Source organism: Bos grunniens, chromosome 12, assembly GCF_055505025.1.
Source record: "Bos grunniens cultivar Pamir isolate PY7600 chromosome 12, Bosgru_T2T1.0, whole genome shotgun sequence".
Lineage (NCBI taxonomy): Eukaryota > Metazoa > Chordata > Mammalia > Artiodactyla > Bovidae > Bos > Bos grunniens.
Window position 1 is genome coordinate 62,370,986 of NC_141176.1, and position 19,429 is coordinate 62,390,414.

Genomic DNA, 19,429 nt, shown 5'->3' on the forward strand with positions numbered 1-19,429 from the left:
AAATACCCACTGAAACATAGTGACTGTGCCATCTATTAATTCTTTCTAATATAATAGATAAGTTATTCAGAAAGAAAGAAAATGACCCCACAAGGAAGAGTGAAGATGTGTGGCTGGAGCCAAGAAAAATCTGTAAGTGTATGGGTAAATCTAAACAAATGTTGAAACTGCAAAACCAAAACACTCCCACTGGTGATAACTATAAGATATAATCAGAAGAGCAGACAATAGTATATGTTTGTAAGAAACAGAAGAGAGAAAATTTTAGATGCAGTATTGCAAGATCATTTATTGTTTTAAAAGAGAATGAAGACATTTATTCACTTCAAATTTTTTAATGAAACAGGCATTATAATTTCAATAATAGCTGCTTTAAAGTAGAAGTAGAGTGCATAACTTCCAAATGCTAAGATAAACAGGTAACAAATACATATTTTATGTAACACAGAAAAGAAAATAATAAAATAATATGGAAATTCAAAGTAATACAGGATAAATAAATCTCAATGTATAATATTTCCATATTAATGAAAAACACTTAAAACTGAATGATAGTACAAATACTACTGATACAGACTGAGGGATAAGGCCCAGAAGACATTTATACTTTTAAAAACTTCTACAGGGGAAATAGCTAGGCATTATTTTTATGTCTTGGAGATTATGAAGATAAGTATGACATAAAAGCAATAAAGCATGGATTGATACATTTTACTACATCAATATTTTAATTTTCTTTATTTCAAAAAATGTTTTAATCTAGAAGAAGATATTTCCAAGGCATAAACTAGATTATTATTCATCAAACAAACATAGGGAGGGTCCACAAATAATAAGAAAAAACAAGCAGTTCCACTTTTGTGTATAATCTAAGGCTTTCCAGGTGGCTCAGTGGTAAAGAATCTTCCTGTCAAGCAGGAGACTGAAGAGACATGGGTTTGATCCCTGGGTCAGGAAGATTCTCTGGAGGAGGAAATGGCAACCCACTCCTGTGAATCCCAAGGACAAAGGAGCCTGGTGGGCTACAGTCCACGGAATCACAAAGAGTTGGACACAACTGAGCACACACATCTAAGAGAAAATGCTTATACAAAGTAAGAATGGATTAGTATGTATTAAAATTAAGAAACCAGCCTAATATCCAAATAACTTTTGGATAGCAACATAATGGATCAGTAATACACAATGAAACTGGGTATACTGGAGCTATGTATTTCAAAGTTTTAATCAGTATTGAATTTAATCAATGTAAAATTTCAAAAACAGATTGACAAATACCTAAGTAGGATTTATATAAAGTACAAAGTGTAAAACACAGTTAGGCTATGAATAGAACATAAAGAGTAAATTTTTTAAAAGTTACATGAATATTCTAAAGCAAATTTGGGCAGAGAGAAAGGATATTATCAGTCTAGGAAAATCGGAGCTTCAAATGAACATTTTTAATTTTATTTCTGAAATGGATTTTAATACAGAAATATTTAATTGCATTATTTTTCATACTTTTTGAATATTAAATACATGACATGATTGATTTTGAACTGTACTAATTACATCTCAGGTTATTCTGAGGTTTAGTGTTATACAGGTATTGCATGAAGCACAATATCTAGTACAAATTTTTTACAGTTATTACAATTATTCTAAATATATTATTTAACTATGCCTCCCAATAAATGTACGGATATGCTAGAGTATCTTCAAACTCACATATTGAAAATTGTGTTTCAAATATAAAAAATCTCTTTGCTCATCTGAAGACCATCTCGTCACAATCTCACAATGTAGCAGTAATTTTAAAAATAACAATATGATACCAAATTTATGAAAACTTCTGTTTTCTGTTTGCTTTAAACATTAATTTCCTTTGCTCTGAATTTAATTGTTAGTGTTTGAATTGATATTCTTATTTAATAATATGTATATTTTTACTGATATCTTCATTGAAATACATTGTTTGCTTTCTAGTCATGATGTGAATCAGGTAAGAAATAACAAAAATATAATTCATGGGAACATTTCTGTTAAAGAAAAATCATAGAAAGCTAAAGGGAAAAATATATGAGTATAATGAAAGATAATACACTGAGATTTATTAAATAGATAACAAAATTTCATCGTTCTTTGTGGCATTCTCTTCATGTGCCTTAATATTTCATGTGATTTTTTAATTACATTCAAATCATCAAAATCCAAGAGGATAAAAAGACTGATTAATTGTAAATTTATTTGTCAGTTTTTTCTTCTCATCATTTAAACTATATGGGGCTTATTTCTTGTATGGGTTTTGCATTAGACATGCTTCTTCAGTTGGGACGGGAATGCATTTTCAATTTTAGATACTGTCACCATATTGTACATTATAGCTCTATAGCTTATTCATCCTGCATTAGTGAGTCTTTGTATCTTTGACCAGCATCTCCACACTTTCCTCACCCACCAGCCCAGGGCATCACCATTCTACTCTCTGCTTTCTCTGCTTTCATGAGTTCAACTTTTTTGCATTCTACATACAAATGATGTCATGCAGTTTTTCTCTTTTTGTGTCTGGCTTATTTCACTTTGCATAGTGTGCTCCAGGTTCATCCATTTTGTCCCAAATGACAAAATCCCCTTCTTTTTTAAGGCTGAATCATATTCCACTGTACATACATACCACATTTTCTTATCTGTTCATCCATCTTTTGACAATTAGGTTGATTCAATATCTTGTCTATTGTGAATTATGCTGCAATGAACATAGGAGTACAGATGTCCCAAGATAGTGATTTAATTTCCTTTGGATGGGTAATTATAAAATAAATGATGGATCATATGTTGGCTCTATTTTTAATTTTTTGAGAAACCTTCATAATGTTTTCTGTAATGGCTGAACCTGTGTCCATTCCCACCAACAGTATACAAAGTTTCCCTTTCCTCCACATCCTTATAAACCTTTGATGAAATCTCATTTTTCATTTTTCCTAACATGCACTGTTAGCCAGATAGGACTAACTATTTTTAACAGTAAATGTATTTAGGAAGGGGTTTCCCTGGTGACTCAGTGGTAAAGAATCCACCTGCAATGTAGGAGACTTGCAGAAGACACAGGTTGGATCCGTGAATTGGGAAGATCCCCTGGAGGAGGGAATGGCAACCCACTTTAGTATCCGTGCCTGGGAAATCCCATGGACAGAAGAGTCTTGTGGGCTACAGTCCATGCACACAGAGTTAGACACAACTTAGCAAATGAGCACGAGCACATATTTAGGAAACTATAGACAGTGTTTTTCTTATCTATGTGTGCTGTTTAAACAAATAAAATAAAGCACTCAAAATTGTGCTTTTTAAAATATTTTTGTTTTATTTTAAAATAATTATGTATCCATAGAATATTGCAAAGAAATGTAGGCATTTACTTTCCACTCTTCACTTAGCTTCCCCTCTATTAACATCTTGCATAGCTATAGTATAGCATTACAACCAGGAAACTGACATTGCTAAAACCAACATGAATTATTCAGATTACACTAGTTATAAATGCACTCATATCTGTATGTGTGTGTGTGCATGTGTAGATTTAATCAACTTTAGCACATACATTGTTTTATGTAGATTTACATGCTATCCCTCAAATCTCTAATCTGGCAACCACTAACATGATAATCTGTTCTCCATCTCTACAAATATGTTATTTCTTGATGGACATGACTGAGAGACTGAACTGAACTGAACTGACATGCTATCCCTCAAATCTCTAATCTGGCAATCACTAACATGGTAATCTGTTCTCCATCTCTATAAATATGTTATTTCATGAATGTTAAATAAATGAGATCATGTAGTATGTATCTTCTGAGATTGGCTTTTTACATAAAGTATAATTTCTCAAGTTTATTCAAATTGTTATGTATATCAATGCTTTAATTTTAATTACAATTTATTTAAATTTGTGATTAAAGGTATTCAGAACTCTGAATACAAGATGATGATTTCAAAGAATCACAAGGAAAGCTTTGGGGATGTTTATAGTATTCTATTTCTTGATCCAAGATACATGAGTATATTTACTTTGGACAAATTCACTGAGCTGTATATTCATAATTTGGGAACTTTTAGAATATATTTAATCCTGTAATATGAGCTTAAAAAGACATGGAAATGATAGAGACCAGTCTGAAATAAATACAGATGAAAACATCTTAAGTGGAAACTTAGCAAATAAAAAGCCACTAGCTCTGGAACAATTTATGATTAAATTGTGTTTATTCCTGTAAATTTAATTTAAAATTATGACAGGTAAAATGACAGTCACAAATTAAAGAAATTGAGAGACCTAAAGGCATTATTATCTAATAGAGGAGAATCATTAGGTATGATAAAATCCTTCTTTATATCAAGGGCAATATTCAAACCTCAAAAGATTAAAGGTTTAAATGTGGCAGAAAAAGTTTTAATAATTTCAAAATAATGTTTAGGGAAGCATTTTATTATCTTGGGAAAAGAATAGAATTTCTTAAACAAGACACAGTGCTAGTCTTAGAAGAAAAGTTTGTATAAATACAAATGCGCTAAAGAATAAGTATTTATTAAATGCATCCTTAAAAAATTAAAGGGTAAATTATAATCTGGGAGAAAATATTCACAACATGATTGATAAAAGATGATTTTCAGAGAAAAGATGCTATCTTAAAAACAAAAATGAAGAAAAATATGATTGATAAATGGGAAAAATACATGAATAGTTCACAAAAGTGAAGATAATGAATGAAAGTTTTTTAGGCTTATTTTTACAAGTGCAAACAGTTTAATATCTGCATGCACATCAAAATACTTACTTAAAGGGATAGATCCAAGATGAATTTGAATCCAGCAGCACTCCACTGCCTATAATTAGTTGTGTGGGACTAAAACACTTTAAGCATTAGGAGATAAAGTGGTCTAAATCTGAGCTGATAATTAGGACACTGGGTTTTGCATTCTAAAAGTATGGTTACAAAATAAAATGGAGAGAATGCAAAAGAAAGGAAGGGGAAAGCAAAAGCAGTCACAACATTGGCAATAGCAGAGACTAAGTCTTCGGTGTTCTGACTTCTAAGTTTTCACCATGCACAGGACTCCAAGAAATGGAACACATTTTTTAAGATGACAACGAGTCATCCACAGGATCAGGATTCTAAGTCAAATCTATCCAATTCAGTAGACACCTTGCTTTTCCACATGAAACGCTATTAGAGAACAGAAATCTAATTCTCATTTTTTGGTGTATTTTGACTTGGTATCACCTTAATGACTCAGATTTAGAAGACTTGTCTTTTTAAGATTTCCAAAAAAGAATGCTTGACAAGTTAGTGAGCATGTATCTCATTAGCTCCTGGGAAATGTCAGATTCATTCACACATTCAGAGAGTTAATGATACATTTCTGGATGTTTTCTTATAAGTAACTATTTTCTACCTAATTATAGAACACCTAGAAAGTTCTGTTCTGTGAATTGTGGAAATTCAATCCTCTGAATGTGTGGAGAGTACTATATGGATATACATGAAATACTTTTGAATACATAGAGAGTAATATGCAATACTTTTCTGTCTAGTGTTTTACTGTATATACTATAAATGTGTGTGTGTGTGTGCATGCTCAGTCCTATCCAACTCTGCAACCCTATGGACTGTAGCTCTCCAGGGTCCTCTGTCCATGGGATCTTTCAGGCAAGAATACTGGAGTGGTTACCATGCCTTCCTCCAAGGGATCTTCCTGACCCAGGGATTAAACCTGTGTCTCCTGCCTCTCCTCCATTGCGGTGGATTCTTTACCCACTGAGCCATCTGGGAAGCTCATATAGTATTTTACATATACATATTATATACATATTTTTCTGACAGTTGGAGAAGATATCTATGATAAAGTTTCATGACTGTAAATGTTCCTCTTAAAATTGTGATTAATATTTTACTTCCTAAGCATGTAAGAAACTATGACAAGATATTAAGTTAGTTATTTCTAACAATCCATCTGTCTCTTTCCACTCTATAAATGAGTCAATTTTTTAATTATAAAAACTCAATTTACGCATCCACTTTAAGTAGCAATCAACCCATATTCTTCTAAAGTTTTATTAAGATACAGGGTACACTGCTGACAAAATGCAAGGGGCTTTGGTTCAGTTCAGTTCAGTCACTAAGTTGTGTCCGGCTCTTTGTGACCCATGGACTGCAGCACACCAGGCTTCCCTGTTCATCACCAACTCCTGGACCTTACTCAAACTCATGTCCATCGAGTCAGTGATGCCATCCAACCATCTCATCCTCTGTCATCCCCTTCTTCTCCCGCCTTTAATCTTTCCCATCATCAGGGTCTTTTCTAGTGAGTCACTTCTTTGCATCACGTTGCCAAAGTATTGAAGCTTCAGCTTCAGCATCAGTCCTTCCAATAAGTATTCAGGACTGATTTCCTTTAGAATAGACTGGTTGGATCTCCTTGCAGTCCAAGGGACTCTCAAGAGTCTTCTCCAACACCACAGTTCAAATGCATCAGTTCTTCAGTGCTCAGCTTTCTTTATAGTCCAACTCTCACATTCATATATGACTACTTGAAAAACCATAGCTGTGACTAGAGGGACTTTTGTTGGCAAAGGCTTAAATTAAGCAAGAACTTAAATTAGATTGAAAGTTCTTTCATACACACAGAACCACTTAAAAGCCCAAAGAGTCTAGGTACATGGAGCAGCTTTGTTCTGTGATTCCCCCCCCCCCCCCGCCCTCCACCACCCCAGGGATTTGTTTTCTTATTTCATACTCCATCATTTCCATAGCTATTGGCTTCATCAGCATGGTTTGATGTACTTCCATCACAACGGACATTTCAATCTGCAAAAGGGAAGAAAGGAAGACAAGGGTAAGAAGTCTCCTTTTGAACAAGCATCCCTCACTTCTGTTCATATTTCCCTGGTGAGCACTTAACCTACAGAGCCATACCTGGCTATAAGTGTGAAGATGAGAAAAGTAGTTCATAGGTATGCAGCCCAGAAAGTGTGCCCATAAAGTAAGTAAAATCTTGTTTTGAAAGTAAGTAAAGTATTGCTTGGAGTTACTACTTTATTTTAATAAATTGCATAAAAATAAGTAAGGATCAGAATTCATATTATGGCTTTTTACAACTATTTCCCCCAGAGATACAGGCTCAAGAACCATGTGTTCTGCTTTACAAGTTTTCAAATATGACTTTACCAACTGTGATGACATTACAAGGGTCACCAACTTTCCAACTTTATGGGTCCATCCCACCTGACCAGAAATCAAGGTCGCGTATTATGTGTATATTATAATTTCTGCTTTATCTTAATTGAAGTTTAGGCTGCATTATCAAGAAGTCCTCAAGTGAAATAACCATATTTTGTAGCTTCACCAGAACATAGGTGCAGCCAGGATGACTTGAGGAATGTATTTTGGGATAAGTAGCACAACACTTTAAAAACTGAAATGCCACTATCATGCTAACATGCACCGATAAAGGTCATCTAATAATTCGATTACACGTTATGCCTTACTTAAATACCTTCCCCCAGACACCCTTCCATTATTTCGTTCTTCTGTCTTACAATAGCTTAGTATTGGACAACAATACTCCCAGCTTGAGTATTCTCTTTTGCTGTGCTGTGCCTAGTCGCTCAGTCGTGTCCAACTCTTTGCAACCCCATAGACTGTAGCCCACCAAGTTTCTCTGTTCGTGGGGATTCTCCAAGCAAGAATACTGGAGTGGGTTGCCATGCCCTCCTTAGGGGATCTTCCCAACACAGGGATTGAAATCCAGGTCTCCCACATTGCAGGCAGAGTCTTTACAACCTGAGCCACCAGGGAAGTAAGATTTAATTCTCTAACTCATCTTCTCTTTTTCATGATATCTTGCCTTCATTTTAGCAAGCTCTGTATTTCCTTAACTGCCTACTTTTCTTAATTTATGTTTTATGAAAAGTGAAAGTGAAAGTCACTCAGCTGTGTCCAACTCTTTGCAACCCCATGGTTGCAAAGTCCATGTATAGAATACTCCTAGTATTCTCTAGGCCAGAATACTGGAGTGAGTAGCCTTTCCTTTCTCCAGGGAATCTTTCCAACCCTGGGATCAAATCCAGGTCTCCTGCACTGCAGATTCTTTACCAGCTGAGCCACCAGGAAACCCCTCTATAGTTCTTAAATTTCCCTTCAAGCTCTACTTCTTATTTCTAACTATCTGATTATATCTCCACATTAAATGTGCATTCATCTATTTATTGGTTAAAGAACATGTGCACTCTTTTCTAGTTCAAGCTTGCCATTGCTCATGATATGTCCTTCTTTATTTTGCATAAAATCTTGTTTGTTTTGCTTTCTCTTTTTGTCAACATTCAACGCATTCTTCAATGCTTATGTCAAATGCTAAGAATAAAATACTCATAAGAACTCAGTATTATATGAAGATTTTATCTGTTAAGCTTCAATACAGCTCTACATCTTTTTCTGGAACTCATTCTTCAACCAAAGTTCTTTTCCTTAGTCATCTTTTTAAGATCATCTTCCCATAAAGTTTCCCAGGTGGCTCAGATGGTAAAGAATCTGCCTGCAATGCAGAAGACCTGGGTTTAGTCCCTGAGTTAGGAAGATGCCCTGGAGAAGGGAATGGCTACCCACTCTGATCCTGTTGCCTGGAGAATTCCATGGACTGTGAAGCCTGGTGGGCTACAGTTCCATGGGGTTGCAAAAGAGTCAGACATAACTGAGTGACTAACACTTTTCCATAAAGCCTACTGTGGAATACTAGGATTTATTTGACATCACTTCAGGCATCTGCTATTTTGAATTCCATGCACTTCTTCCCAACATCTGTCTCCATGGTAAGCAAGTCCATTCAGAATAGATACATTGAGAACCCTCTCAACATGTCTAAAAAGACATCAGTGGAGATTTCAAAGTGCCGGACTCAAATTATTTTATGTCACAATAAATGTCCACAATAACTTATGCAATGTTAAGTACTGCATGTATGTTATGTGTGTTAGAAACTGATATGTACAATTTCTGAAGTGGTGAGAACACTACAGAAAAATTCAGTTATAAGAGAGAAACAATTAATAGTACTGTTCTAAATTCCATTGTAGTTCATGAAAAATGCAAATATACTAAGACTTTAACAATGATTGTGCTGTGAAACCCCAGTTTCTAGACTTGTTTTTCTTTCTTCTGTATCTATATTTTACCTCCAGTTTATTTATTCTCTCCAAGGTTATGTCTCACCATTGGTTTCATTCGTCTATTTGTTTGCTTTTTTGTTTAATTCAAGGACTACATTTTTGTTTACAAGATTTCTAGTATTTTGTTTGCCTGCTATTTTTATATAATATCCTTTATTCTCACAGTTTCTAGTCCATTTCTCACTTAGAACAGTATAGACATGCTTTTTCATAGTCCTCTACTATCTTTAGTTCTTTGTCAATTATTTCATAGGTATTGTGAAAATTGGTTTTTGGTTTAATAACCCTGAAATGAAAAGACTTTCTATAAAAAATTTCATGCTTTGTAATTATACGGGTTATCTAAATTCAAAACACTTTAAAAATTAATTTTTGACATGGAATTTCTAATACTCATTGATAATTTATAGGCATCTTGCTTCCTTGCTTCATATCTAAGACATTGCAATAAAAACCTATAGGATCATTTCAAAGATGAGGCAGTATTTCCTCAATGTTGATTTAATGCAAAATTATTGGTTTCATTTCCCAGTAGCTGAATGTGATGGTCTATGTCATGGCCATTTTCTTACTGGAACTTAACTTATGTATCACCTTTTGATGTCACCTGAAATGGTTAACTTTACTTCCTAGTTGCAGTTTTACTTTATCCTCTTTTAACTTGTAAGTTAGAATCGATTTTCTTTACATTTCTTGAGCTTAATTTGTAGTGTCTGATACTTTGTGATGATATGGACTGTAGCCCAACAGGTTCCTCTGTTCTTGGGATTTCCCATCCTAGAATACTGGAGTGGGTTGCCATTTCCTTCTCCAGGGGATCTTCCCAATCCAGGGATTGAAACCAGGTCTCCTGGGTCTCCTGCACTGGCAGGAGGACTCTACCACTGAGCCACTGAGAAGTCCTCTGAGCTTAATTATATGCAACTAGAATTTACATATTTCTTAATGTGGGGACCCACCCCCATTAGTTCAGCCCCCCATGTTGACAAGAGTCCTCTCCCTCCCATCTGACTGCATCCTTTTTCAAACAAATGGCTATTTATCATGGTTCTCCTTTAAGGAGAAATCTATCCCTAATCCAACATGGCTTTCTCTTACCTCAGTCCTGGTCCCCTGATTCAGAAAATCTGAAATATACACTCAAGAATAACACATTATACAATAGAGATAAAGTAGCACTAGCCAGGACTTGGCTCTTAAAGAAGCACAGAGCCTTTCAGGATGGGTGAGGGCATTCCAAGTCCTATCTTTTTAAAGACTATTCCACGAGATAGCTCAGGTGCTTTATGACATTTTTGGAGATTAGGCAATTAGGTCAAATAACCATACAGACACAAACATTAGAGCAAAAATACCTGGCTTCAGATGCACTGCCATATAAGTAACAGTAAGAGAGAAATATATTTTTATCTATATATAGCTCCTGCTATGGGAATATGATGCAATTTATCATTAAGAAATGTCAAAATTCTCTTTCTCTTTGTTTATTAATCTTTCCAGGCTATATCACTAGGCATAGGTGCTCTGAACTCATTTTTTTTTTTTTTTAATCATCAATTGGTAACAAAAAGTTGGGATTTTCAAATTAACCATTTCATGTCCTTCTGGATCAAACCAAAATGTGAGATCAAGTACCATCTTTCCATGGGGCATCTCTGGTAGCTTAGCTGGTAAAGAATCCATCTGCATTGTAGGACGGAGAAGGCAATGGCACCCCATTCCAGTACTCTTGCTTGGAAAATCCCATGGATGGAGGAGCCTGGTGGGCTGTAGTCCATAGGATTGCGAAGAGTCAGACACAACTGAGCAACTTCACTTTCACTTTTTACTCTCATGCACTGGAGAAGGAAATGGCAACCCACTCCAGTGTTCTTGCCTGGAGAATCCCAGGGATGGAAAAGCCTGGTAGGCTGCCATCTCTGGGGTCGCACAGAGTCAGACACGACTGAAGCAGACCCCAGTTCGGTTCCTGAGTAGGGAAGATCCCCTAGAGAAGAAATAGGTTACCGACTCCAGTACTGGGCTTGGTGGCTCAGTCAGTAAAGAATCTGCCTGCAGTGTGGCAGACTTGGGTTCAATCCCTGGATTGGGAAGATCCCCTGGAAGAGGCCATGGCAACCCACTCCAGTATTCTTATTTGGAGAATCCTCATGGACAGAGGATGCTGGCGGGCAGCAGTCAATGGGTTCATAAAGAGTCAGACACAACTGAGCAACTAAGCACAGCACAGCACATCTTTCTATACAAATTTTGGATACTCTAATGACAACAGATATTATGAATCAATAGATCTGGAGGGGAAATCAGCTTTTTTTTTATTAACCCTGATCGCATATGTAAAACTGGCAAGTTTGTCTTAATCAAGCTACTAGACTATGAAGCTTTAAAATAGGAAGAAAGTTTCCAACACACTGTTTTCTACAAGTCAGGTGATAATTTTTAAATCTGTTAATTAAATTTTAATTGTAGTAATGTTTGTTTGGGCTTCCCAGGGGACTCAGTGGTAGAGAATCTGCCTACCAATATAGGAGATGTGGGTTCGATCCCTACTTAGGCAGATCCCTGGAGAAGGAAACAGCAACCTATTCCAGTATTCTTGCCTGGAAAATCCCACAGAGAACACCGGCAGGCTACAATTGAAGGGGTCACAAAGAGGACTTAGAGACTAAACAGTGATCGTGTAGAGACACATCAATCCCACAGGACTGAGAAATAAAGCCTAACAGAGTGTTTTAGTATAAAAAATTCAGAGATTTTCACAGGCTAAACCAGACACATTTTCAACATCTCTTTATCTATTTTGTAAATATCTATATGTTCCATAGTTGATCTTAGAAAATATTACTTTTCCCACAATTTTATAAAGTACAAAAGCTTATTACTAGTATTTGTGACCATAACTTGCAATTTTCTCTATCAGGATATGAAATAAATCATTATATAGAAAGAAAAAAAAAGTTTATTTTCCTGTTCATTTTTTAAAAACTATGCTTTACTGTTGAAGAAAAATACTCCATTGCATTAGAAATAAGCACTGTTTTGATATCATTTTATGTCTTATATGTGTTTGGGTAAAAATTCATGAAAATTAATCATTTAGAGAAAAAATCCATAACTCTTTATTGCAATAAAAACATTATGTTTAAGAAGAACAAATAATATTAGTAGTTATTTAATAGTTCCATAATTGGTGATATTAAGTTTGGTCATTTACTTAAGATAGTATTTGACAGTTATTTCCACTGTAAAATTAAGTTTTTGCTTCTTTTTCCATTAATTAGTGATCTGTGAAAAATAATTTTAGACAGTTATATCCTAACATTTATAATATAAAGATTTCTCATTAACTTTTGACTTTTTGCCTAGTCAATCACTACTATTGTAGTGGTTAACTGTTGATTTTTTCTATTTCTATCATTTTCTCTAAGTTTTTAACCAGCATTATTATATAAATAAATTTTTTCCTCCCCTTTTTAATATTTTAATATTAAGTGTCAACATTTGGTAATGATTAAGTGCAATACTTGAGTATAACATAAGAATATAGGTCAAGTGTATACCTATAATTTAAAAAATACATTTTTATCCAAAAATCTTCATATACTTTTAAAAAAGAATAATTTAACTATCTTTATAAAGATCTCTCTAAAAAGCAGTTTTACATTAAATGTAATAGAGTGAGGTTAATTTTTAAAAGGCTATCGTTGGACTAAATCTAAGGGTAAAATTAGGAAAACTTGTAATTTTCACTTTAATTCAAGCCACTAAAGGCAAGAATTGTTTTTATTGTTTCTTTCAAATTTATATGGGGCAAATAAATGGCTGACATATTTGACAAAGAGATATAAAACAAACTTTAAAGAAGAGAAAATAAAAGAATTTCTTCACAGTAGATAAGAGCAAACAAGTATAAGAAAAGGACATTGTCATCCAAAACCTGGTGCTACAGGAAGATTTTAACAGGAACTGAAATTGATATATAACATGAAATTTTTAAAAACATTGCCACATTGAATAAAAGAAAACATTCCAGTATAATTTATTCCTAAGATAAAAGAGTGTGTTTATTATATCCTAGCAAGTATGACTGAGACATACTTAAATTGATTGATATTTTAATTTACTAAAAGGAGCTAAAAATAAGATCATATATAAAAAGTACTTAGGATTTTATGTCAACAATATTTAAATTTTAAAAAGAACTTATAAAACATCAATACACTATACAAGTACAATATACAATTATTAATAATTTCCATCATGTGATTTCTGTACAATAGGCTTCAATAATTGAACAGAAGTATCAGTTATTTTTTCTAATATAAAAATGCTATTTCTAGAAGGCTGTCTCACTACCATGAATTACAGAGAATCTCACAATTTTGACCATATATATTTAACAATTTCAAAAGCTCTTGAACACTCTGAAATGTTATTGAATGTGTGAAATATAACATATTTAACAGATATCTTTAACACTGGAATGACTATGAAGACATTGGGAGAAACCAAATCCTACTCCTTGATGTCACGTGCACAAGAGAGTCCTAGTTTCACAAGGTCATAATTGAATAAATATGACAATTACAATGCATTCTTTCATTTGAAAGATGGTTTTGATTTGTTCACAAAACAGTTATATCATGATTATGAACATACAAGGTTATTTTACAATATTCCTCCCAAATGATGTCTTCTTATTTCAAGAGTAATAAGTTTCTCATTTATAAATGAGAAACCTTGAACTTTCGTGGAAATTCCATGAAATTTTAAATAAATACAAATATAAATCTACAAATACCCAAGAAATTATCAGCATGAGTGTACAATCTGGGGCTTCCCTGGTGGCTCAGACAGTAAAGAATCCGTCTGCAATGTGGGAGAACTGGGTTCAGTCCCTGGGTTGGGAAGATCCCCTGGAAGAAGGCACGGGAACCCACTCCAGTAGTCTTGCCTAGAGAATCTCCATGGCCAGAGGAGCCTGTTGGGCTACAGTCCATGGAGTCGTAAAGAGTCAGACAAACTGAGCGACTAAGTGCACACACACACAATTTTTAAAATAAAAGTTTGAAAGAATATTGACATAGTAATTGATGGCACTTCCTATTAAGGACTGAAATATAGCTCAAGAAGAAGAGCTATGGATATCGGGGAGGCTATAGCCTTCGTGAAACTGAGATGAACTTATGAACTTATTTCTTAAAATATATAAACACCGTTTTATACTTTCTGATGCTAAAACCCTTTTTCTATTGCTGGAACAAAACAAATTCAAATGTGTGATATAGTTTATATACATACATTGCAGGTTTCAATTTGGTGACACTGTATTTATGCTTTCTGCACTTACATGTATAAGTGAGTTTCTTCTAACAGTTTTATTTTTTTGTATTTTTTTTTGTGCAGTTTTATAATTGAGGTCACAGAACTGGTAAAATATGTTGGGGAGTTCTTTTTTCTCTTTTTAATTCTCTGACAATCTTTTGTAAGATAAGGATTATTTCTTTCCTGAAAGGCTTGTTAAGTCTGCTCCAAACATAAGTGTGTTAAATGTTAGTCACTCAGTCCAAACCTATTTGAGCCTTCTTTTCTTTTCTGAAAATTTTTATGGAAAGTTTTTTCTGGCCACTGATTCACAATTTTATATTAATGATATGTAATAAATATTAGTTTAAAATATTTGTTTCTAAAATATCATCTATATTACTCTTTTTCAAATATATTGTCATTAATGTTTTCACAAGTCTGAAGATTTTTAAACATCTTCTACTAATTTATCTTTTCTATTTTAATATTAATTTACCTTCTCTGTGCTTTTTTCCCTTTTCTTAATTCCCTAGATTCTCCTAATAGATAGTCTTGTATTTTTACTCTTAAAGAATCAGTTTTTTGTTTTATTATCTATTTAGTGCCTTTCTCCATGACTTAATACTTGTTTTATTAATGTCTGATTCTTAAGAATTTCTTTCTCCTACTTTTCTATTTACTCTGTACTTTTTTCCTATTTTCTTGAGTGAAAAATTCTAATTAATGTAATTTCATCCTTTCTTATTATTTAATTCATACACCCTCCATTATAATTTGCCTCTAATCACCACTTTGACCACATCTGACAAGTTGTTATATCTATTACTTTCATTTTTATCCTGCTCTAAACAGCATGCAATTTTTCATGTGATTTCCTGTTTGCGTGCCTGCATGCTAAGTCGCTTCAGTCATGTCTGACTCTCTGCAACTCTATGGACTGTAACCCACCAGGCTCTTCTGTCTCTGGGATTCTCCAAGCAAAAATATTGAAGTATGTAGCCATTTCCTCTTCCAAGGGATCTTCCTGACCCAGGGATGAAACCCTCATCTCTTACACCTCTTGCATTGGCAGGCAGGTTCTTTACTACTAGCACCACTTGGGAAACCCAATTTCCTATTTATCTCTTATCATTTACACATGTGCTCTATACTTTTCAGTTGGATGTTTGTTGTTTTCTGGGTTTGTTTGCTTGTTTTTAATGTTTAGATTGAATTACACTGTGATTTCCATAATATCAGATTTTTTTATTTTTAAAACTTCATCAATACATTATTATCTATTTTAAATATATTCTATATGGCTTCCTTTATAGCTCAGTTGGTAAAGAATCCACCAGCAATGCAGGAGACCCCGGTTCAATTCCCAGATCGGGAAGACCCGCTGAAGAGATAGGCTACCCACTCCAGTATCTTGGGCTTCCCTTGTGGCTCAGCTGGTAAAGAATCTGCCTGCAATTTGGGAAACCTGAGTCCTATCCCTTGGTTGAGAAGATCCCCTGGAGAAGAGAAAGGCTACCCACTCCAGTATTCTGGCCTAGAGAATTCCATGGATTTTATAGTCCATGTGGTCACAAAAGAGTCAAACATGACTGAGCGACTTTCACTTCACTTCACTTCATATGTCCTTGAAAAGAATTTATGTCCTTATTATGTGTGTAAGGATCAACATCCACCTATTAGACTGGATAGGTTAAAATTTTATTTTTAGTTTTTGTAGTATTTTGCTTTAAATATTTTAAAACTATGTTGTTATATTCTTATGCATTAATGATGTCATCTATCTTTGGTGTATTATTGAGGTTGTAGTTATGCTATTTATATAACATCCTTAGGATAATGTCATTCCATTTTGATTATGATTAATATTTTTAGATTAATGTTCTCTGTGTTTCAATCTTTGTCTCATTTCTTTCTCTGACATATCTATGTATTCAGCTTTATGCTCCTACATTTTATGTCTCTCCGAATAGTAGATAGTATTTTAAAATAAAACCTGATAGTATTTGTTAGTAAGATAATCACATTCCATTTTCATAATGATAATATTTGGATTTATGTCTGGTCTCTGTGGGTTTCTATTTATTATGTCATTTTAATTTTCTCCTTTCCTTTTTCTTATTGAAATGATGAATATGTCTTTAATTTTTCTTTTGCTAATTTTGAGCCTAATAGACATATTTAAAGTGTAAGTTTTTTATATTAATTGGCATATATTTAACCTTTAAATATAGTTTAAAGGTTATATTTAACCATAAATCAAACCCACACCTGAAAAGATTTCACTAAGCACAGAAAAGCACTTTCCATCTCACTTGTTATGATTCCCTTAAACTATGACATTTATTTTGTTCAGTTTTCATTCTTATAAATAAACTGATATAACAGTAAGTCACTAGCTAGATGATAGCTAATGGGATAGACAAATGATTAAGGTTCTCTGGAGAAACAGAATCAATAATATAAACATAAATAGATTTATTTTAAGGAATTGACTCATACTATTGTGGAAGCCAAGAATTCTGAGATCTGCAATCAGCAACCTGGCTCCCCAGCAGAGCACATGGTACTCTTACAGTCTGAGTTCAGAAGCATGAGAACTAGGAGAATTGACCTTGTAGTTCCAGGCAGACTCCAAGGCCTAAGCCTGGAGAGCTGATGTCCATGCAAAAAGATAGGCAGAGAGAGTGAATTCTCTCTTGCTCCCCTTTTTGTTCTATTTAGGCCTTCAATAGATTGGATGTGGCCTACCTACACTGCAGAAGGCAATCTGCTTTATTCAGTCTACAGATTCAAATATTAATCTCATCCAGAAACACACTCACAGACACACCTAGCATAATGTTTAACCAAATATCTGAGTAGGATGTCCTTGGGGGCTCAGTGGTAAAGAACCCACCTTTCACTGCAGGAGACATGAGACTTGGGTTTGATCCCTGGGTCAGGAAGATCTCCCTGGAGAAGGAAATGGCAACTCACTCCAGTATTCTTGCCTGGAAATCCCATCACAAAGAGTCGAACATGACTTAGCAGCTAAACAACAATAACAAGTATCTGAGTATCCTGTTGCCCATTCAAGTTGACACATAGAACTAACCATAATAGTTGGAGAGACAGATAGATTCACTTACTGTTGTATTTCACCACTTCCTTGATTTCTGTCTTCGTTTTTCTGACTCCTTCATTCTGTCTTCTTTTTCTTCTCTTCCTGAAGTAAGTCCTTATGTAATTATGTCATTGTGGGTGGATCCATAGGCATTACTATCCTCCTTAGATTTTATATAACTTTAAAAGTCTTTGATTTTCATGCTTGCATGCTTAGACGCTTCAGTCGTGTCTGACTCTGTGACTCCATGAACTGTAGCCCGCCAGGCTCCTCTATCCCTGGGATTTACCAGGCATGAATACTGGAGTGGGTTGCCATTTCCTTCTCCAAGATTTTCATAGGTGAATGAAATTTATCTGATCACAAAGTTGTCAGAATATGTTTCCTTTGCTTCAGTGCTTTGGAGTCATTCTCCTTCCCTCCTTCTGGCACCTCTTGCTGAGGTTAAGTCTGCTGGTGTTAAAGGTGATCCCTTTTTCCTCCTCAGGAAGGATTTTCTCCTTGCCTTTCTCACTCTATTTCTCAATGATAATCTAGGTAAGAGTGTCCTTAATACACCCTTCATGTCTGTTGGGGTTCCCAGGTGGCACTAGTGGTAAAGAACCCACCTGCCAATGCAGAAGTCATAAGAGATGCAGGTCCGATCCCTGGGTCGGGAAGATCCCCTGCAGAAGGGCATGGCAACCCACTCCAGTATTCTTGCCTGGAGAATCCCATGGACAGAGGAGTCTGGCAGTCTATAATCCATAGGGTCACAAAAATCTGGACACAGCTGAAGAGACTTAGCAGGCAAGCATATCTGTTAATTCTTCTGTTTTCTTTTTTCTTCTAACACTTGTCATGATGGGCTGAATCTCCTCTGAATGCTTCAATACAAATATTGTCTTTTTCCAGTCTGGAGCTTCCTTGTTTTTTGAATTACTCATTATCACCATCTTTTATTTTGATTTCCAGAATTTCTTATTTGTTTCTTCTTACATTTATCTGTTGCTATACTCAGAGGATTTGCTATGGAAAGTATGATTCTCTAATTATCAGAGACAGTATCACCTGGGAGCTTGTAAAAAATGCATAATCCCAGGCCCTGAACTAGATTTACTAGCTCCAATTCTACATATTAACAAAATCTCCCAGTAATTCTTCTATCTGTTGGACTTTGAATTTCATAGACATATTCATATTGAAGTCATCTTAATATTGTTCTAATTTGCTTTTATCAGAAATGAATTCATTTCTTAATAATGATATTGTCTTTACTTAATGTTATTAAAATTTATTTTTAATTGGAGGATAATTGCTTTACAATATGGTGTTGGTTTCTGCCATACATCAACATGAATCAGCAATAGGTATATATATGTCCCCTCCCTCTTGAAACTGTCTCCCACCTCCCACCCCATCCCACCTGTCTAGGTTGTCCCAGAGCACTGGGTTTGTGCTCCCTGCTTCATACCTTGATTGCATTTTCCACTGTTAGTTTTCAACTTGGACTTTGGACACATTTTTTGATCCAACTTGAGGGCTAGGGTCTTCTAAAAATTTTTTTCTTGTCTGCGTTCATGCATTAGAGTCATCTTTGTGCTATCTACAATCTAGACTCTAACACGGCTATGAAAAGACAATGGTACAGGAGATACTTGCACATTTAATCACTGATGGAACCAATAGTCTGTAGTGAATCTCCTGCTTTTGCTGCTTCCTGCAACTACCCCAGATGAAAGCTGTGGACCAGGCATAGACTTTATGTCTCATCTTTACTCAGCAGCCCTCCTACACATAAGAAACCTAGTTTTCTGGCAGCAACTTTCTGACAG

At 34.7% G+C, this 19,429-nt stretch overlaps 1 protein-coding gene across 1 annotated transcript in view; it reads right to left on the reverse strand.

The window, feature by feature from the left end:
- Positions 1 to 271: 271 nt before the first annotated feature.
- The window catches only part of LOC147361823 (uncharacterized), a 180,891-nt gene continuing 161,733 nt past the window's right edge, over positions 272 to 19,429 (reverse strand). Inside the window, exon 4 of the mRNA XM_086328417.1 lies at positions 272 to 6,848. The gene's annotated coding sequence lies outside the window, so the exon portion shown is untranslated. The remainder of the gene's footprint in view (positions 6,849 to 19,429) is intronic.